General features: G+C 47.7%; 1 protein-coding gene across 3 annotated transcripts in view; it reads right to left on the bottom strand.

Moving 5' to 3' along the window:
* The window catches only part of rarab (retinoic acid receptor, alpha b), a 171,875-nt gene that overhangs the window by 129,702 nt on the left and 19,188 nt on the right, over positions 1–22,985 (bottom strand). For 2 of the 3 annotated variants that reach the window (XM_055889478.1, XM_055889476.1), the window contains exons 2-3: positions 7,380–7,578; positions 275–371 (exon numbers count right to left, since the gene is read on the bottom strand). The gene's annotated coding sequence lies outside the window, so the exon portion shown is untranslated. The remainder of the gene's footprint in view (positions 1–274; positions 372–7,379; positions 7,579–22,985) is intronic. The other variant, XM_055889477.1, reaches the window with a different exon arrangement.

The following is a 22,985-nucleotide window of genomic DNA, read 5'->3' as shown; positions in this document are numbered from 1 at the left end:
AACATATTTTGGCGTGGCGAAACGACATCCACAGAGGTTATTCGAGGATAAACACACACACATGCTTGCACACACGCACGCACACGCACACTAGACCTACATAGGAGCTCACTCATGCACTCCTTCCACAAACAGAAAGACAGAAACATGTTCTAGAAGCATGTGTGTGCACACCCATTCCCAATGCCACACCTGACTCGGACAGCGTACTGCTATTTGGCATTGATTGGGGCATATCGCTGGCGTGCAGCCAAGCACCTTGGAAGAGGCTTACCTCTCACCGTGGCGACGCCCTAACCCTGGAGAAACAGCCGTGTCAGGCTGCTATCGGCCTCCAAAGCAATGGTCTGCCATGAAAGTGATGTAGGCATCTATAATAAGAAAGAGAGAGAAGATATTAGCTTTAGTCTGCGCTGCTCAACTGCTTCTGGGCTCCTTCGTCTCAGTGTCCTAATCCTTGCCGCAATCTCACATGGTCACTTCCGCTTGGGCAGGGGTTCTCCCTCTCAGCAGAGATTTCGAGCCAAACGTGCACTTCTCTTATTTGGACGGACTCCACAAGAGTCTTTCTCCCTCCCTTCCTCTATCCCTACTTCCCTCCCCCCCTCCCTCATCTGTATAGCTGTATGATATCATAACTACACTGAACACAAATATAAATGCAACATGTTAACAGCTCATATAAGGACATCAGTCAATTGAAATAACTTCATTATGTCACAATCTTTGGATTTGACATGGCTGGGAATAGAGACATGCATCGGTTGGTCACAGAAACCTTTTTTTTAAAATAGGGGTGACCACCACTTGTCTCATGCAGCACAACACATCTCCTTCACATAGAGTTGATCAGGCTATTGATTGTGGCCTGTGGTTGGTTGCTTCACTCCTCTTCAATGGCTGTGCGAAGTTGCTGGATATTGGCGTGACCTGGAATACGCTGTCGTACATGTCGATCCAGAGCATCCCAAACATGCTCAATGGGTGACATGTCTGGTGCGTATGCAGGCCATGGAAGAACTGGGACATTTTCAGCTTCCAGGAATTGTGTACAGATCCTTGCGACATGGGGTCCGTGTATTATCAGGCTGAAACCTGATGTGATGGCGGTGGATGAACGACACGACAATTGGCCTCAGGATCTCGTCACGGTATATCTGTGCATTCAAATTGCCATCGATAAAATACAATTGTGTTCATTGTCCGTAGCTTAAGCCTTCCCCATACCATAACCCCACCATGGGCAACTCTCTTCACAACATTGACATCAGCAAACTGCTCGCCCACAAGACACAATGCACGCTGTCTGCCATCTGCACGGAACAGTTGAAACTAGGATTCATCTGTGAAGAGCACACTTCTCCAGCGTGACAGTGGCCGTCGAAGGTGAGCAATTATCCACTGTAGCGGTGGTGCGCGCTAATAGCCTTTCAATCGGTGACGTCACTTGCTCTGAGACCTTGAAGTAGTGGTTCCCCTTGCTCTGCAAGGGCCGAGGCTTTTGTGGAGCGATGGGTAACGATGCTTCGTGGGTGACTGTTGTTGATGTGTGCAGAGGGTCCCTGGTTCGCGCCCGGGTCGGGGCGAGGGGACGGACTAAAGTTGTACTGTTACACACGCTCCCTCAAAACTTGAGACATCGGCGGCGTGGTGTTGTGTGACAAAACTGCAGATTTTAGAGTGGCCTTTTATTGTCCCCCATTGATCGTGCTGTTTAATCAGCCTCTTGATATGCCACACCTGTCAGGTGGATGGATTATCTTGGCAAAGGAGAAATGCTCACTAACAGGGATGTAAACAGATATGTGAGAAATAAGCTTTTGGTGTGGTGATGGTGGTTTTTGCGTGTATGGAACATTTCTGGGATCTTTTATTTCAGCTCATGAAACCAAGACTTTACCTGTTGCGTTTATACTTTAGTTCAGTGTACTATACGAGGCAGATAGGAGGGTGGCAGAGAACTAAAAAAAGACAGAAATAAGGGAGTAGGGAGAGAGAGAGGGTGTGTTGAATCTCCTTCTCGTACTAATGTCAATTGCATCTGAGAGGAGTGTGAGGGGAATGGGAGGGGGCAGGGAGACGGTGTGTGTGTGTGTGTGTGTGTGTGTGTGTGTGTGTGTGTGTGTGTGTGTGTGTGTGTGTGTGTGTGTGTGTGTGTGTGTGTGTGTGTGTGTGTGTGTGTGTGTGTGTGTGTCCGGGTTTAAAGGATGCTATCCTCTAATACCCTTGCTAGCTGCAGGCCCTTTCATCATAACCGGTGTGTTACTGTTTGTGACTGTGTGTGTAGGCCTACAGTATGAATATCATGGTTTTGTTTCTTGACCGTAACTGAGTCCACACTGTGTGTGGTTTTCTCCCCTGCTCCCTGGGCTGTGGTAATGACGTAGGATTGTTTTCTCTGTCACATAAATGCTATGAAAGAGTTAGGCTGGAGCGCCAACCCCAGACACTAGCTAACAAATGACTCAGTCAGGCTGAGATATCGAACCCACTCTTCTCTCAGACAACTAAAGTACACTCACAGATGACTATCTACACTCTCAGTATGTGTGTGTGTGTGTGTGTGTGTGTGTGTGTGTGTGTGTGTGTGTGTGTGTGTGTGTGTGTGTGTGTGTGTGTGTGTGTGTGTGTGTGTGTGTGTGTGTGTGTGTGTGTGTGTGTGTGTGTGTGTGTGTGTGTGTGTGTGTGTGTGTGTGTGTGTGTGTGTGTGTGTGCCATAGACTTAGATAGACCACTCATCTTTGTATCTGTCCCATTATGGCGTCTGTGAGAGTACGGGCAGCACCATAGAGGCCATCTCCATTTTGAAGGCACATTTCTTGGTCTACTACTTCCATGAGTTGGTAAACAACCTGAGAGGGGTGCATACTGCCACCTGGAGGGTGTTGTTTGAACAGGTATAAAGTCAAGGTTAGCGATTTACTGCCGCCTGCAGTTATGAAATGTTTGCCCGCGAGCATAATTCATTGGCTGATCCCTCCTGATGACCCGGATGGAATCATGTGATCCTTACAGGAAGTCACACCCAGATGACTACTTCAAACTGGTGGACGCCCTCAATGTTAATGTCCGTGCAAAACGGGTTCTTTCCGAGTAGTGATCTCTATCCATCTCTATGAGACACACACACACACACACACCACACACACACACACACACACACACACACACACACACACACACACCCCCACCCACACACACACACACACACACACACATACAGCTGCTGTAGCCCAGCAGAAGTTTTCTGAGCCTCTGATAGCATGAGAACACTGGAGTACAGGAGGAGGGGATCAGCTTTACCCCCCCCCCACACACACACACACACACACACACACACACACACACACACACACAAACACACAGTGTTACAGTCTCAGGAGGAACATACATTGACATGATCCATTCACTCATTTACTGTGTAAATCCCCAAATAATCCTCTCTACCAGATAAACACACACACACACACACACACACAAAGGACAAATATGCAGTAAATATAAAGAACACACTGACACACATATCATAACCCCCACACACATAATCATATCCTATATAAATACTTCATTTTCGTGGTCGAACGTACCGGTGAGTGAAAAGCCTCTTACATGACTAGCATAGATTACACACAACACAGAGCCACGCAGTCTTCCTACACTTGGAAACACATAGACCAACGCATCATGAGCAGGCCTAGGAGCCGGGACTCAACGAACGAGTACAATAACATGTGCAGACAGAGAATGGGTCTTGCGGGTCTGTCTGATCAGCTACATACTCGCCCTCCCTTCCCCCTCTCCATCTCCATCATACAGAGGCGGAAAGACAGAGAATGTCATTTCTCTGTCAGCTCACTAACCACCACCCTACCTCCATAGCATCCCTGCTCCCCCGCTAGCTCACAAACAGTATGCTTCGCTACTGCTGGCCCACATTTACATCAGAGTCGTTTTTAGCAGACGCTCCAGAGCGACTGACAGGAGCAATGAGGGTTAAGTGCCTTCCACAAGGGCACATTGAAAGATTTGTTCACCTAGTCGGCTCGGGATTCAAACCAGCGACCTTTCTGTTACTGGCCCAACGCTCGTAACCGCTAGGCTACCTTCCTTCGGGGCCTAGAGCTACGCGGCTAAAAAGTCCCAAATCCACAGATGAAACCCCAACTATCACCGCAGACATCCGAGAGCTCCGCTTTCTTTTTCAGAGATAGTCATGTTGTGAACGGTTCTGGGACAACAAACGGAGGGACAGCCTATAGTCTGGTTTCAGCCCCTTTTCTCTTTTCATTTCTCCTCAGCTGGACAAATCGGCAAGAACGTGCGTTAGCCTCTTGAAAGACACAGTGTTGGGCCAGACCAGCTATTTAGCCTCGTTAGCCTCCGCCGCAACAAACAACGGCTAAGCCTACAGACATATTGATACCCAATGTTTTGTCGTAGACCATGTGAGTATGGGTAAGCCTATAAACGTGTTTGCAACCACGCCAAATACAGTTACTGAGAGTTTAGCCTTTCCATAGCCTCGCTAACGCCTTAGCCATTTTACTAAGAAGATATCTTGAAAAGCCGCATCATAACAAGAGTCAACTCAGACATTACAGCTCATTTCGCGAAACAACAGACATGAAAGACATGACCTGTGTAAAATCGGGCTTGATTAAAGTGTCTGATTGGTGTCTAAGTGTTTCAAAGTGTTTCTCGCGTTGGCCGCTTTGAGACGATGTGAGGCTTTGAAGTCAGCCACGCAGGGGAGCACACGATGACACATCAAAAGAAGAGGAGAAGAGAGGCGAGTGACACGAGACAATGCCACCGATTGGAGTCTGTTAAAACTGAAAAAGCATTGGTTGTCTGTGAATTTAGTTAACAGAGCAGCCATTCCTTGAGTCCACAAGGGCCAGTGGACAACTGCAAGGTCTCTGCCTTTGGGAGAAGACATTCTTTATACACTACATAACCTAAAATATGTGGACACCTGCTCATCAAACATCTCATTCCAAAATCATGGGCATTAATATGGAGCTGGTCCCCCCTTTGCTGCTGTAAGAGGCTCCATTCTTCAGGGTGGCCTACCACTTTGCGGCTGAGCCGTTGTTGCTCCTAGACGTTTCCACTTCAAAATAACAGCACTTACAGTTGATCTTGGCAGCTCTAGCAGGGGAGAAATTTAACAAACTGACTTGCTGGAAAGGTGGCATCCTATGACAGCGTCACGTTAAAAGTCACTGAGCTCTTCAGTAATGCCATTCTACTGCCAATGTTTGTCTATGGGGATTACATGGCTGTGTGCCATTTGAAGGGGTGTCCATGTAACAGTATAACTTTACCCCGTCCCCTCGCCCCGACACGGGCGCGAACCAGGGACCCTCTGCACACATCAACAACGGTTGCCCACGAAGCACGGTCGTTACCCATCGCTCCACAAAGGCCACGGCTTCTGCAGAGCAAGGGGCAACACTACTAATAGGTTTCAGAGCAAGTGACGTAACTGATTGAAGCGCTACTAGCGCGTACCCGCTAACTAGCTAACCATTTCACATCCGTTACATCCACATACTTTTGTTTATATAGTGTATCACCGGAGCTTCCTGGGTAAAAAATACATGTGAATATCTCAAATGAACATCTTAGAATAGAAATGTCACACTATAAACTATTTGTCACCAGTCTTGAAAGCTAGAGGCCAGGCAGACAAGGCTACCTTTGGTTGCCAACAACAAAACACCTGAACAACTCAACACATTTATACGAACTGAACCACTTGGAGATATCTGTATTTGTCGAATTCTGAGAAAGAGAGAGAGAAAAAAAAAGAAGGAAAATCAACTGTAAGTGTTGCTTCAATGCCTATGGCAACAACAACAAAAAGGAGAAAGACCTCGTTTGCTTTCAGAGTGTCCTGCAAGTCTCATCTCTCTGTTATCTGGGCATATTCCCCACAGGCTGGTTGAAGGCTTATCAGTTCGATGGTGTTTCTACAAACACACACACACACACACACACACACACACACACACACACACACACACACACACACACACACACACACACACACACACACACACACACACACACACACACACACACACACACACTCTCTCTCTCTCGTCCCCTCACTCATTCCTGTTGTAAATGGTGACCGCATCAGATAATGAGTGTGCTCTACCTCAGTACCACTGGCCGTCGATTCATTTGGGCTCTAACTCCCCTCCTGGCTATCTCCCTAAAGCAGATTGATGAAGGAGAGGAAACATAATGCTGAATATTATCTAGATTGAAGACAAGACACACCCTCACACACACACACACACAGTCCCCACCGAGACGGCTCACAATCCCAAATGATGTCACCCCTCGGGGAAAGAGAAACATTCGATTAGCTCGTTAGCTTGATGAGTTAATTGTTCCCCTATCAGCAGGCTAAGTCTACAGATGGTCGCCGAGGGGTGATGGCTAAGACCTCTCCTGTCAAACCACAGTACAGCACATGCCTCCAAGGCTGTGAAACATCCCCAAATTAGCCCTTAAATGTACATCAAAGAAAACAATGAGAAGTTGTAAAGAGAACCATGGAACACGATGCGCCTCTGGACACTGTGTCTGGACACGCTGCTCTCTTTTAGAGAATCCCTCCTCCATAATGTCATAAAGTCATGACCCCAAAATGGCCGGCCAGTTAGCGCTGAAACCCACTGTGTCGCCTGCTGACTGTGCACCACGCAACAGAGACCAGACGAGAGGTCAGCCAGACCTACGGCCTCTCATTGGCGATCTTACGGGGCTATTCCCAGCAGTCCTGTGGGCGACCCATGAGGTCTCTCTCTCTCCCCTCAGCGGAAGAGCAAGTCGCGAAGGACAGGCTTGTGTCAGCAGATCACCTAAGGCCCGTCAGAGTCACCATCAGGCCACCATCACCCCCCATGTGACCGTCAGTGAGGCGCAGAAGGGCAACAGGAGGCAAATGTTACAGGATATGTTCCACTAACGGCCGAGGGGTCGACGGCAACATAAACACCATTCGCTGACAAAGACAGCGACAGCAACGTACCATTCGTCGCGTTCAAAGCCTTTTAAAAAGACGTTTCCCCATAAGAGTTCCTCTTGTCATTTCAAAGCAATGGCGTTTCGAAGAATCGATGTGAATCCCCCCCTAACAACACGCTTACTCATTCCTCCCTCATGTAACGATACCGTGGAAAAACACGCGGTTTCTTTATACACCCACACACACACAAACGCGCCCACACACACGCGTGCACAACCATTATGCAAGCCCCCCCCCCCCCCCTTATATCAGTTCACCACATCTCTATGCAGCTTTGAGGCAATGCAGACATTTCTCATGGAGAAGAAGGAGGGTTATACAGTACGTGACTGACCTGGTTGGCATTTGAAGCCTGAGCGGTGCGGCGACATTGGGCTGGGGATACGATGTGGGATGGGGATGAGGAGCGGCTGGTATAATGAGCTCATAACCGTGAATCATGGGAAGAAAGCCGAGGGTAACATTTAGAGCTCCAAATGCCAACCTCGGTTATGAGGAATGTCAGGGGTGCATCACTCACTCTGAGGCATCATCTGCTGAGAGAGAGAGAGCGAGAGAGAGAGAGAGAGAGAGAGAGAGAGCGAGAGAGAGCGAGAGAGAGCGAGAGAGAGAGAGAGCGAGATGAGGGAGAGAGAGAGATGAGGGAGAGGGGGCGGTTACTGATATCATCCAAGCATAAAGAGAAAATTCAATGGAGGGAGCCAGTGAAAACAAAGAAAGACACACACAAAGATGTCACAAAGAAATACACTTGGAAACTTTTGAGGCCTGTAGTAGGAGGGAGGGCTTGAACCCCATTGTGGAGTGTGTTGTTATGGGGGGAGTAGAAGGAGGGTAGTGGGGGGGGAGGTTGAAGGTTGTCCCTGTGGTCAGTTGACCCTGCCTGGCCTGGGGAAGACTAATGGTTGCAGCAGGAGGGCCATCCAGCCGGTCGAGCCGCTCACTGACATTCATGCATAAGGCCCTAATGAGCATTGATCCCCAGGGGTCAGGGGTGACCAGGGCGGGGGGAGGGAGGGGGGGCTGACAGTGGGCCGTTCTGCCTAGCCTACTCGCTCTGTAACCCCAGCCTATCCAAACAGCTCTCCCAGACCTCCAACCCCCCCCCCCCCCCCGTGACACAAGATGGAAGAGCTCACTCCAGGAACATTCCTGTCTTATAGGTCTGAACTCCATGGGGGTCCAACAGTAGAATGGAGGAGACGGGGTGAAGGAGGGGTAGTCCCAAATGAAAGGGGGGGAGCGGGGACTAGGGGGAGAAGACAAATGTATATGTTTTTGGTTAAGTGAGAAATCTCCCAACTTAATTTGAATGGTGATAATTACACTATCTGAGTCGGAACAACAGCGCATTGGCAGGGCAATTCAAGCAAAGCCAATATGCGGTGATAATGTATTGGGGCTACAGCTTACTGCACAAACCTCATTGCTACAGTGCTGTTTTTAATTGGTTAAATGTTGCATAGGCTCCCGTTTTTTCTTTTTTAAGTCTTGTTAAAACAAAAATCTGAGCGAGAGAGCTCGGCTTGCGCGTGGGACGCAGAAAGTGCGTGTTTATGCGTCCACACAGTGTCAACGCGAAACAACCACTGACAAAGGCTGTCATCATGCTCTGTGCGGCATCCCGGGGAAAAGAGGACACGGGTGAAGCAGGCGGCTCTACTCCGTGTAACTAGTACATCACCGTAGAGACAGACAAACAGACATAGTGGAAGGACCAGGGTTGCACCCGCGGCGACAGCGATAGCTCCCGACACCAGACGTAAAAAGATCAGGGCAACCCCCGAGAGCGGGTGGCAGGGGAGGGAGAGAGAGATGCCTTGGAAGAGGGAAGAGAGAAAGGAGTGAGGGAAGGGAGGGAGGGGTCGGAAGGGTGGCGCTCGAGGGACGGAGAGGGTAACTAAACGTGACATCACAGACTTTTGGGGGGGACGAGGAGGAGATCAGAGGACAGGAGGACGTATAGCTAGAAAGATGATGAGCGATGTAGAACGGGTACAGCGGGCCCCTGGAGGGAGAACCAGGCACTCAGGACACGTCGTCCTTGGGAACAGCACGATTGATGGGGATCGAGTGATAAAAACCAGACACACACACACCCCGCTCCCTCCATCTCAACATTCTCTCACTCCCTCCTTCTCCCCATATCTTTATTCCTCTCCACCCCCACTCCCAGCTCTCCTCACAGTCAAAGTGTCAAGACTCCACAGACTCTAGAGGGCAGACAAAGGGAGAGGGGAGTGAAGTGTACTTGTCATAGGGGTCACATCATGGATTGGCATTTTGAATAGGTGTGTGTATGATGCCCGATGTTCTTGCCTTTTAGCTAGTGTGTGTGTGTATGTGTGTGTGTGTGTGTGTGTGTGTGTGTGTGTGTGTGTGTGTGTGTAAATTAGTATAAGCTTGTGTGTGGATGTGTGTGTGCCTGTGTGTGTGTGTGTGTGTGCCTGTGTGTGTGTGTGTGTGTGTGTGTGTGTGTGTGTGTGTGTGTGTGTGTGTGTGTGTGTGTGTGTGTGTGTGTGTGTGTGTGTGTGTGTGTGTGTGTGTGTGTGTGTGTGTTCCACTCTGGTATCCCTGCCTACACCCTGTTAACTGATGTGGGAGACTAGGCCTTCCTCCAAGGCTGCTTTCATATCACTACTGAGCAAGTCCAGACGCCTAACAAAGCCCGTCTTTCTTCACCGTCCTGTCCTTCAGAGCGTTTCCTCCACCACCACCACCAGTATCCCCTATGGGCTTGTTCAGAGCATCCTGGAGCTCCTCCTACGCTTGGGGTACGGAACACCGCGGCGTTTTCGAAACAGGTGGCTACAACACAAGGTTTCCTTGACGTATTTGAGTAGCGTCAGTGTCACGGAATCTTCTCTGCAGTAGATGTCCCATTTCGACCAATCCGAGATGTTCAAAAGCGAGAAAATGTCCGGAACAAATCTACAAAGAATCCCACCTGATGCCCAGAAATGAAGTAGAACATCTGACTGACGTATCAGGGTACGACAACCATTTTTCCTTCTTCATGTAAGGGCACATCACATTCAAAAAAGGCATCTGCAGTATGCCATGAGGAAATGAACACTGCAAGTAGCCTGTCCATGATTAACTGGTCATATAGTTGAAAGGTCTATGAATGACAAAACCAATGATTATCCAGTATAAAAGCAAGGCCCATCCAGGCACTATAAAACACCTAGTTATATCAGTCTAATCCTTCAAATTAAAAACTCTGCTTTGATTGTTTTGGCTTGTCCCCCCCCCCCCCTCCCAAACGGTGGGGCCGGAGACAAATCCTGCTGAGTCATGGTTTAAGACTGGAAAGTTGGGATGAGAAACATGCTTCTTGTTTCTGTGGTGGTGGTTCACAAGACACATGCGGCTTCAAGTGTCTCTGTGTGTATATCTGTGTGTGTGTGTGTGTGTGTGTGTGTGTGTGTGTGTGTGTGTGTGTGTGTGTGTGTGTGTGTGTGTGTGTGTGTGTGTGTGTGTGTGTGTGTGTGTCGGCTTCAAATGTGTGCTTGTGTGCGTGTGTCTGCGCACAAGCTTGTATGTGTGTTTTTTTTTACTCCATCACAGCTATGTGGGTGGTGCTTTACTAAGGAATGGAATGGGGGAATCCCATCTCTACTACCTTCCATTGTCCCTATCGCTCCTTTCCTTTCTCCCTCTGCTCCGCTCTGCTGAGCCGGGTGGTAGTTGAGGAACATGTGTTTGTATTTATCTGCCGCTGACTGGAGCCTTTGTCTGGCCCGTTCATTAATCAACCGACGCAGGCTGAGAAAGAGAACAGACAAAAGAAGTTGGAAAGAGGGAAGTGTGTGTGTGTGTGTGTGTGTGTGTGTGTGTGTGTGTGTGTGTGTGTGTGTGTGTGTGTGTGTGTGTGTGTGTGTGTGTGTGTCTGTGTGTGTGTGTGAGGGAGGGAGGGAGGTGTGCGTGCGTGCGCTCTCACATGCACGCAAAGAAGTTAACTGGAGAACAGGTCAGCCGGGAGAAGAAACATCGGCAGATATCTCGACGCGACGAGTCAATGGTCACAACGGTTGACATTTCAAAAATGAGCAGAGTCAAGTGTGGACAGACGGACACTTCCGTAGGCTTTGCCCGCCTGACTACTACTCTCCTCCCGGTGTCTCCATCTGTGGTGTGTGAAGGTGACCTAACACAGTATCACTCCGCAAACACACAGTGCCCCTCACCTCAGTACCTACTTGACCCAAAAGCAATGACATTATTTGTCAGCAGATACTAGATACACTAGCTAGCCCTTATAGCTAACATACTACCACGCCGCTGTATACATTCAACGCTTACTACCGCTCTACAAATAATACATAGCTCCTCTCAAAAATATACTAGAAACCTGTAACACGAAAATACAACCCATTGCATTTATTTTTCCCACTACATGTATATCTGTGAAAATATACAATATTTTTGTACAGAGAGTCAGTGGGTAGATACCAGCTCACAGAATCTCACACACACACACACACACACACACACACACACACACACACACACACACACACACACACACACACACACACACACACACACACACACACACACACACACACACACACAGCTGAGAAAGCTCCCATGGCTGACCCTGGTAGTAGCGCTAAATCCAGCCAGGTACATCTCTTTAATGGTGTCCCATTGATCCCCTATGCACTTCACGCATCGATCCCCTACTCTCAAACATTCACTGGAGACTGGTTAACTCCTGAGTTAGGCCAGGTCTGTCTGCTTACACTGACAAGACATTTACATTGGTGTGTCGATGGGTGTTTGGTGTTCGAAAAGGTGTGCCAAGTGCCATTATGTGTCGTATTTGTGTGTAGGAAGTTGCTTTTCCAGCGCGATGTGTGCTTTGACATTTTGTGTCGATCCTTATAAGTATCTGAGAAGATGAGTCAGGCAGGCATAGACAATAACCTATAAAAAACACCCTTAAACATTGTAAACAACAGGTAATAACAGTTATAACGGTGGTCGTAATCATTTTCATGAACAGCTCAAGAGACACGAGCCAGTTTGGTTCCGTCTGAAATGACTTGAGCATTGGTTCCGTTCGGCTGCCATCTTGCTTAAGGTCATTATTGTTTGGGAACCCAGAGAGAGACCAGAGCAGCAAACCGAAGGCATGACTAATCTCCTCATTTTAGCGCAAACTGTATTTTCTAAACTCCTAAAAGTGGGGCAGCGTTGGAACCAACCGCAAATTAAAAATGTAAGCACCCGCTGGCACCCATGTATTTAAACGCTGACAACTTTGTGGAGAAGAACCCCCTTCCCCTTCTCCCTCCCTCTCCACGCCTCTCCTTCCCAGATTGCTATGTACTAATGGCAGGGAGGAGATGTACATGATCTCACACGACCAATGTCGACGTCTGGCGTAAACCTGTTCTCAGGTCTATCGTGATAAAGGTGAGGGGAGGTGAAGATCTTGGCCTCCAGGTGGAGGGTAGACGGGTATGGTATTCTGAACGCGTGCGTGTCCAGGGCTTTGTGGATTCAGGGCAGATCCTTCCTGGCGGGAAGCAGGAACTAACTCTCCGTCTCTCTCCACAGCGTGCCAGAATCACGCATGATGAAACCTAACAGCAAGTGCTCGCTCACGCTGACGCAACCCACAAGGCCATTTGTTAATCCCCCCCCCCAAAAAAAACAAACACTGGCTACCGTGGCCCGTCAGACCATTACATCCACTTTCCATTAGAGAGTAGCTGATGGATGAGAGGGTAATAGCAGTAAATGTAGGGCATTATCAGAATAATTACAAAAAGTCACATTAACGGAATGGAACAAATGAGGGCTTCTGGCTCATTTGACTGTCTGTGCACATTATTGCCACTAACAGTAGAGCAGAAAGAGATTACACACAGCCGACGTTATGACAGTCACAGGAAGGAAGAGCTGGTCTTGGAGTTTTGGTCTGTTAAATCTATTGGTAAATTGACGCAAAATGTTCTGTAAAATTTCCACAGGTTTAGCTTGGGAATATTGGAAATTGTGTCCGTAAGAGGTAAGAGTTACTTCATGCAAAGGGGTTAAACTGAAGATGTGACTTGAAGAAGTTAATCACGGACACACCAATTTCCATGGCTGATTGGAACACAGTGCTGGCTACACAACGTTTATGGTTGTACTTTGGCAGTGCCAACATACTGAAAATGTTGTGAGTTATGAATTAACTGGCATTGGGTAAAAGTCTGCTAAATGATCATATTATATCAAATGGGTCATTCAGGTTACAAACTACAGAACCAGTCCAGTTCTTTTCCACACAGCACTCAATTAGGAGTTTGGCAGCATCGCAAACCACAACCATACCAATGATCCAACCACAACGCATCAAAACAAGCACCACAGTACTTCTTTATTTATTTTTATTTTTTTACCCCTTTCTCGTGGTATCCAATTGGTAGTTACAGTCTTGTCTCATCACTGCAACACTGACTCGGGAGAGGCGAAGATCGAGAAATGTGCGTCCTCCGAAACACAACCCAACTGAGCCGCACTGCTACTTGACACAATGCCCACTTAACCCGGAAGCCAACCGCACCAATGGGTTGGAGGAAACGCCGTACACCTAGCGACCTGGTCAGCGTGCACTGCACCGGGCCCGCCACAGGAGTCGCTAGTGCGTGATGGGATAAGGACATCCCTGCCGGCCAAACCCTCCCCTAACCCGGACGAAGCTGGGCCAGTTGTGCACCATCCCATGGGATTCCCGGTCGCGGCCGGCAGCGAGAGCCTGGACTCGAACCCAGAATCTCTAGAATCTCTGCATCACAGCTAGCACTGTGATGCAGTACCTTAGACCACTGCACCACTCGGGAGGCCATCCACCACAGGGCTTCTAACCAGAGGCAAACAAAAAAAGGGGGGAGAGAGGCCAAGCTAGGCCAGCCTAGGGAGGGTTCAAGCCCATGCAGAGTCATCAAGTGTCAGGTTCCTGGCAGTGCAGTACCTGTTCTCTCCATCATTAAGTGGGGGGGAGTAGAGGAGGCCCAGGAGAAGCCAGGCCTATTAAAATGCATTTAGCAGTGGTAATAAAGTGGTGTTGTGGTGAGCAGTAGTTCCATGTTAGCTTCCAAACCTGCAGCCTGATCAAAGGCAGCACCCACAGCCTGCTGGAAAGTATTTTATAAGTCATTTTATTAAGTAAGAGCGTGTTTTTCACTAATACAGACTACTACTCTGCATACTTGTCTAGATATTAGTTCTACGTACCAATGCCACCCATAGATGTGCTCTATCATTGCCAAGGGCACAGAGTGTTATTGTGCCATACAACTACTTTTCTGAAATAGCACTGCACAACACTGGTTTCAATATTAGAAAATGACTAGATACTACCTCCCCATACATCTGCTCTATATTACCACTCTGTTGCGGCTCTGAATTGCCGGTCCATGTAAACATTTCCGACAACTTCCGCATACTACTGCTCCTTGACACTGATTGGTTTGAAATGATTCTAAACCACGGCGCCATTGCATGGACTATTCCTAAAGGGCGATCCAACAAGAGAGGATTGGGTTTCCGCCTATTTCTACAGTGACAATTACCTCACCTTCGTTCGACACTTACGCAATTATGCAACTGCCAAAAGCAGCACGGCTGGCAATGCGTTTTGGCAAATGACAACTGACAAACGCAGCAGAAGACCTCTTTCTAAGAGCAGCTGAGTCCGATCAGATCTGGAAGCGTCAGTACTAGCCAGGACAGGGCAGCCATCCCACCCAGCTGTTCCAGCTGTCTGGCTCCACGGATCAACCTAATTGAGTTGCCGTCACAACATGGCTTTCTTCAACAGGGTGTTAAACAACGCTTCATTCTAGCTCAACTGTGATTGTTTGGCCATGGAGGCTGTGCTAGAAACAATCGAGCAAGACATTCAGAGTCAGTGTGGTCTGGTTTGTGAGCCAATGAGTTTGTCTTGGGAAATGGGTGGGTGGGGGGTATTAGGATACCCATTAGCTGTGGCCATAACATCAGCTAATCTTCCCGGAACACTGGCCCTTTAAGACCAACGGCATAGCAATGCAGTTACCGGGGGGATGCAGTTGCCGTTTACTTGGCGACAGGCCGACCTGTGTTGCTGTGCGGAGACTGCCGGGAAGACTTGAAGGAGGGAGGACAGGAGGGAGGGACGGGAGGGATGACAGGAAAGACGGGAGGGAGGGAGGGACGGAGTTAGTTTTGATTTCCCTGCACCAAGATCCTGTCGCACGGGGAGAGGGACAGACTGAGAAGAAAGAGGAACTGCAAAATTCTTACTTCTGCAAAACGACCGTCAAAATAACCACACCCGCACCACTCCCCCATTGTTATTTTGATATTTCGTCAGTCAGGCGAGGACTGAGGAGGGCGTAGGACTGAGGAGAGCGTAGGACTGGGAAGATCCAGGATCCAGGCCACTCTTACCCCAAGTCACCCCAGAAACTAGAATAACAAAATAGGACGTGGGAGAGGATGGTGTGTGTGTGTGCGCGCATTCATACGTGCACTATGCGTGTGTCTGTGGCACAGATATTCAAAGGGACAGCTTTGTGTCAGTGATCAGTGATCTTCAGCGCTGGGGGGAGCGTCACCATCTGATCGTTATCTAACCTGTATGGGTCTCTTCTCACTGCTGCAGTACGACTGGTGCAGGACTGATCCAAGCCAAGACTGAGGGGCAGATGTTGCAACAGCAGCTGTATTGCATCATGTCTGAAACCATGACATGGAATGTCGAGCGTGCGCTGCAAGCTGTGCTTATGGGCACATGATACCCCCACTGCTTTCAAGGAGTAGTGGGGGACACAGATATGCTAGACAGAAAAATACACACACACACACACAATCCAAAAAACACAACTGACCAATTCACCAATGTACAGTATATCCCCCACTTAATAAAATACACACACACACACACACCACCAAATTGTGGTGAAGTGTTCTCCAGAAGGATTTGTCAATAATTCAACATTGTGTGTATTCTCTGGGGCAAGGGAAGCAGAGGAGAGCAGGGGAGTTTATTGAACTAAACCAGAGTCCTCTGTCCTCTCCAGGCTGTAACAGTTCCACACACACCATGCAGCTCCTTCCTCCTCCTCTTCTTCTAGTGGTCGCACTGATTCAATCACAACCTCTCCGCCAAAGTAACTAGCCAAGCTGTGTCCCTTTCATACTTGGGCAACGACTTGGATTTTCCACACTTCGGTGAAAGTGGAGTTGGGTGTGTGCGGCCTGCAACAAGATCTCATAGTTTCACTTCAAAATGTGACCTGTTGTGGATGAATATCTATTTTTGAGGCATTAATTCCGCATGGTTACACGGTTTATTACACCTGGGTACAAGGCTCAAACAGAGACTACTCAAAGGGTTAAGTTTCGGTATTAAGTCTGAGTGGTTAAGGTTTGGGGAAAGCTTAGAAAACAATAAAAAAATTAAAACGCTTTTTCCACCAAGTATTCTCCTGGCTTGCTAGAGCATTGTGAACTGCCGTGGTGCAGTGGTCTGGGCAGCACGCCTTGGTCTGGGCAGCACGCCTTGGTCTGGGCAGCACGCCTTGGTCTGGGCAGCACGCCTTGGTCTGGGCAGCACGCCTTGGTCTGGGCAGCACGCCTTGGTCTGGGCAGCACGCCTCGCCTCCGAGCATCATGAGTTCGCGCCAGTGCTGGGCAATAGTTTATTATTTTTTGTGAGCTCCGAGGAAGGCGTATATCAACGTTTTCAGGAATTTTTGAAACGTCTGACATTGACGTCTATTTCTAGTGATCTGCCTGGTGTGCGTGCGCGCCATGTGTGTCTTAGGAGTTTCCCAGATTTTCTGCTCTCTGAGCCCCAAGAGCCTCTCTCCCACAACAGATTACGACAAAGGCTGTCTGACCAGAAAGTCTAGTGTTCACCCAACCACTGTGTGTGTGTGTGTGTGTGATAACTGTCCCTTATTTCAAAACGTAATTAGATGCAGGCCAACGACCCAGAATACCTGCTACTGTATGTATTGTCAAGCACACACAGTATCTTCCATTCATCAACGTATCCAAATGCATCGCAAATGTAACCAAGGACACTAGGACACACAAGTACACAAAAGGCACACAATTGCAATTCAAATACACACCCACAAGACCAAACACGCAAGCAGAAACGATCACAAAGAGCCACTGAAACACCAGCCGTCGCGGAGTCTATCAATACTTGGTGTTCCTCTAGAAATGTTCTCTACTGGTCTTAACTCAACCCTTCAATACTAGGTCAGATTCAGACTAGGTGCGCAAAAACATTGTGAATGAAGAATGCGGTTCGCCAAACTTGAATAACGTTTGTTATCGAGCTAATATCTGCTAACTACCTTGACATAACACGACAGTTGCGTACAGAAGGGTGTGCCGAAAAAGGTACACTTGACACAATACTCACCACGGCCACACTGGACAATAAGATGGTATTCCCACTGTTGGAACTACTGTCTACACAAAATGACAGAGCTAACTAAGAGAGGAAAGCGGGTGGCCAAAACGGTAGACCGAGAAAAGGGGGTCTAAGAGAGAGAGAATGAGAGAGGGGGTGAAAAAGAGAGGGTAGACAGAAAGACGGCGGTAAGAGAGAATTACAGATGGAGGAGAGAGAAAGAGAGGGAGACAGAGGAAAGAGAGAATTACAGATGGAGGAGAGAGAAAGAGAGGGAGACAGAGGAAAGAGAGAATTACAGATGGAGGAGAGAGAAAGAGAGGGAGACAGAGGAAAGAGAGAATTACAGATGGAGGAGAGAGAAAGAGGGAGACAGAGGAAAGAGAGAATTACAGATGGAGGAGAGAGAAAGAGGGAGACAGAGGAAAGAGAGAATTACAGATGGAGGAGAGAGGAGAGAGGGAGACAGAGGAAAGAGAGAGAAAGTCCCAGTAGCACAACACACAAAGAATGCTGTTAATGATTTTCTCAGAGTGAGCACCCCCCCCCAAAACACACACATTTGTGTGTTTATAAAAATGGCATCCTCCACTGTCGAGAATCTCCTTTGCTCCACCTTTCCTGACAGGCGCTGAACAGAGAGCCAAAACAAAGTAACAGCCAAAATATTTGTTCATGCATGTGTGTGTGTGTGTGTGTGTGTGTGTGTGTGTGTGTGTGTGTGTGTGTGTGTGTCCAGTTGCCCCCTATGACGTCCATAACTCTAAGCGTGTGCCTGGTAATTAGGCCTTCCTCAGCTCAGAGAGGAAGTTGTCACAGCCGGGTCACCTTCACTCTGACCTCCAGGAAGTAGCTTCTGTTCCCTGAGAACCAGTTGTTGTGGAATCCCTTTTCTGTGTAACCCCTCTGTGGCAGCAGTGACTATATGTGTGTGTGTGTGTGTGTGTGTGTGTGTGTGTGTGTTTGTGTGTGTGGCTACCTAAGTCATCAATCGGGGCTGTACTCCAGCCGAGTAGAGAGAAGCGAATGCTCAGAAGTAAAACGTTATAATAACTTTACAACAGTCTTATACTGTAAGACACAGTGGCTAATTAATGAAAGATATTACAAAAAGTGGCACTAAATGAGACTATCATATATGCTGGGGCTAGGATGGTCCTGCTGAGGGAGGGAAACCTCTCCTTTCCTCAGTGTCTGACTGGGGAAGTCCCTGTTCAAACAAAGAGAGGAGGGGATGGCCCGGGCCTAGCGGAGCTCCTAAGATATTGTCCCCTAAGAACAGAACACTCCCAGAGGCCTCTGCAGCTTCCTGTCACCACTCCAGCAGCTCCGCCTCCGAGGATATCCTGCGTCGCCGGTTCTTTAACTTCTCTAGGGTAGGGAGCAGCATTCGGAATTTTGGATGAAAAACATGCCCAAATTAAACTGCCAGCTACTCATCCCTAGAAGATAAGATATGCATATTATTAGTAGATTTGGATAGAAAACACTCTGACGTTTCTAAAACTGTTTGAATCATGCCTGTGAGTATAACAGAACTTATTTAGCAGGCGAATCCCCGAGGACAAACCATTCAGATTTTAGTTTTTTGAGGTCACTCTTTTCAATGAGCTTTCATTAGGAAACCAGATTTCTAAAGGACATGCTTGCAGTTCCTACCGCTTCTACTGGATGTCAACAGTCTTGAGAAATTGGTTGAGGTTATTCCTTTGTGTAATGAAGTACGGCCATCTTGAACGAGAGTCACTCGACATGTCCTGTTTGTTAGAGGCGCGAGACCAGTAAGCATGTTACAGTTGGTTTTAATCCTGTATTGAACACAGATCATCCCGTCTTCAATTTTATCGATTATTATCGTTAAAAAATACCTAAAGTTGTATTACAAAAGTAGTTTGACATATATTGGAGTGCCAACAACAGAAGCTTGTCAAAGGTAAGGCATGAATTATATTTTTATTTCTGCGTTTTGTGTCGCGCCTGCAGGGTTGAAATATGCTTCTCTCTCTTTTTTTACAATGGTGCTATCATCAGATAATAGCATCGTTTGCTTTCGCCGAAAAGCCTATTTGAATTCTGACATGTTGGCTGGATTCACAACCAGTGTAGCTTTAATTTGATATCATTTCATGTGTGATTTAATTAAAGTTTGATTTTTATAGCAATTTTTATAGTAATTAATTTGAATTTGGCGCTCTACATTTTCTCAGGCTTTTTTCCAAGTGAGACAGTAGCGTCCCGTCTAAACTCAGATTTTTGGATATAAATATGAACTTTACCGAACAAAACATACATGTATTGTGTAACATGAAGTCCTATGAGTGTCATCTGATGAAGATCATCAAAGGTTAGTGATTAACTTTCTCTCTTTCTGCTTTTTGTTACTCCTCTCTTTGGTTGGAAAAATGACTGTCTTTTTCTGTGACTTGGCTCATACCTAACATAATCGTTTGGTGTGCTTTCGTCGTAAAACCTTACAACAAGTGTATCTTTAAAATGGTGTAAAATACCTGTATGTTTGAGGAATTTAAATTATGGGATTTCTGTTGTTTTTAATTTGGTGCCCTGCAGTTTCACTGGCTGTTGACGAGGTGGGACGCTACCGTCCCACATACCCTAGAGAAGTTAAGTACCTCCGCTGCTACATTCCCATGTGAGCCAAGCGGACCCTCACCCACCTACAGCACCGGGCAGCACGTTGCCCGGGACTGGATGTACAAAGAGAGTGCCATTAGAAATACGTGGTCCGAATATATAGCGGTGGCCTGTGTTTAGATACAGTTCCAGTTTCACTGGGGTAAGACGGCGGAGCGGGGGAGTTCTGAAACGACCTTCTCGGCAAGGAGAGGGAAAGTGGGGAAACCTCGGCAACAGCCAGTGAAACTGCACGGCACCAAATTAAAAACAAAAGAAATCCCATAATTTAAATTACAGACAGACAGACAGAGACAGACAGACAGAGACAGACAGAGACAGACAGACAGACAGACAGAGACAGAGAGAGAGGAGAGGCGGGGGAGTGAGACTCGACAAGAGAGAAACGCAAGGAGGGAGGAGATGAGGAGAAGAGAACCCCCCCATCTCCCTTCAGTGATGTTCCTTAATATGTGGGTGTCACACGAGTCCACAGAGTACAGATGTGACGGGACACGAGGAAAGTGACTTTATTGAAAGAGCAGCACGAGCAGAGAGACGCGGTGAGTCAAGTGAGTCAACGGAGGACTAGAGAGGGAAGGAAGGAGCCCAACGGTGGCTATGTGGCTGTATTCGTCTCTGCCTGGCCGTACGGGTAATGAGGTGGAGTTCTGCGGGCGATGTAGTCAGGCGCGAATACAGGCCCTGGCCTGCGTCTGGAAATCAGGCGTCCCCCGTGGGTTCGAGTCACGAGTCGAGTGTACATGAGCACACGCAGTCAGACACGAATACAAAGGCAGACACACTCAGACTGACACACACACACACCACAGTCTGTAACACAATCAAGCGTGCATACTAACACACAAACCATACACTCAGAGATGCATACAACCATAGACTCAGACTTGCATCATTAACACATCAGACAGGAGAGTGGCACAGTCAGAAATATGCACACTGACTTGAACGGGGACCTCAGCCCTCTAGCTCTGTGACACGCACATTACACACACACACACACACTCAACTTCAGGAGTCCTTAGTTACTCCCTCATACCAGAGGAAGCTACAGGGCTCAAATGGCACACGCTTCCCTTGATGGCGCCAGTCAGCATCGCACGCACACATTGTTGATGGGTGGACGTGAGGCGACTCCAGTTGGAATGGTAACAGTGACTGAGGACAGAAACGGCAGCAGAGGACTGCAGGCTGCAGCCAAGACAAACAGGACGCTACAAGAGCCAGCAAGATTCCTCAATAGCATCTGACACACACACACAGATAAACATGTACACTCATAAACAGTGATAGAACTATTCTGCTTGTGGATGCATCATGACACTGCTCCATGGACACCGTGCAAAGACTACGTCGACACCAAAAGTTCCAAAACAAATACATGTTTAGTTCGAATGCAAAATGCACTGATATTATTAAGAAATGTTTGGTGCCATCATGGTGGATAGTTTGTCAAACTCCCTCTAAACTCCCCCTGTCCTCCCCATTGTCATGATAATGTCCCAAATGACTCTGTTCCCCCGGGGCCGGTGTGGCTTGGGAGGAGATGGGAGAAGAAGGGGTAGAACTATTGTACCCTTCATCTTTAGTTGTTGAGGGGAATCATAAATCATGGGACACATTCATCCCCCCCCCGCCCCTCTGCCACCTGTTGGAGAACACGCCCACTAAGGGCATTCCTCTCTCTACTCCGTTGCTAGGCGATGATGACGACGACAACCACGACAATGACTTGGCAAATCTATTCCCATGCGGGCTTGGGGAAGTCCAACTTTAACCCAAAGCTTATGAAGTACTAGGATCAGGATTCCCTTTCTTAGTTCTAGGCCGGGCTATACGAGTTAAGACGCAAAGCTGGTCCAGGAGCAGCTCTAAACAAGGAATTTAAAAGCATACGAAGGGGGATTTGAATACTTGGAATTGTGATTCCTGTAAAGCGGAGATCCGCAGTAGCGGGAAACCGCGTCACGGCCACCCCACCACCGATGTTAGCCGAGCTGAGGAGCGTCGTGCAGCACGGGAAGAAAGAAAAAGACCAATACATATTGTGCTCTAACACCCGTATGTCAGAGAAGAAAACAGTGCGTTGTTTTCCATAACTTTTTTGATGTAATATCGCAAATGGACGTGGCCATTTCTCCATTAAGGATCGCAAGATTGGCAATTACAGCTCAAATAAGCAAAGCGAAACGACAGTCCATCATTGCTTTAAGACCTGAAGGTCAGTCAATACGGAACATTGAGAACTTTAAGTTTCTTCAAGTGCAGTCGCAAAAACCATCAAGCGCTATGATGAAACTGGCTCTCGTGAGGACCGCCACAGGAAAGGAAGACCCAGAGTTACCACTGCTGCAGAGGAGAAGTTCATTAGAGTTACCAGCCTCAGAAATGGCAGCCTAAATAAATGCTTCACCGAGTTCAAGTAACAGACATCTCAACATCAACTGTTCAAAGGAGACTGTGTGAATCAAGCCTTCATGGTTGAATTATTGCAATGAAACCACTACTAAAGGACACCAATAAGAAGAAGAGACTTGCTTGGTCCAAGAAACACGAGGAATGAACATTAGACCGGTGGAAATCTGTCCATTGTGGAATTTATTTCCTTCTTAATGCATTTGACCCAATCAGTTTTGTTGTGACAATGTAGAGGTGGAATACAGAAGAAAAAAACAGAACTCTGTCCTTTGGTCTGATGAGTCCAAATTTGAGATTTCTGGTTCCAACCGCTGTGTCTTTGTGAGACGAAGAGTAGGTGAATGGATTATCTCTGCATGTGTGGTTCTCACCGTGAAGCATGGAGGAGGTGTCATGGTGCTTTGCTGGTGACACTGTCAGTGATTTATTTTGAATTAAAGGCACACTAAACCAGCATGG

The sequence above is a fragment of the Salvelinus fontinalis genome, chromosome 2 (genome assembly GCF_029448725.1).
Source record: "Salvelinus fontinalis isolate EN_2023a chromosome 2, ASM2944872v1, whole genome shotgun sequence".
Lineage (NCBI taxonomy): Eukaryota > Metazoa > Chordata > Actinopteri > Salmoniformes > Salmonidae > Salvelinus > Salvelinus fontinalis.
Note: the sequence above shows the minus strand (reverse complement) of the source record. Positions and strands in the feature narration are given on the sequence as shown.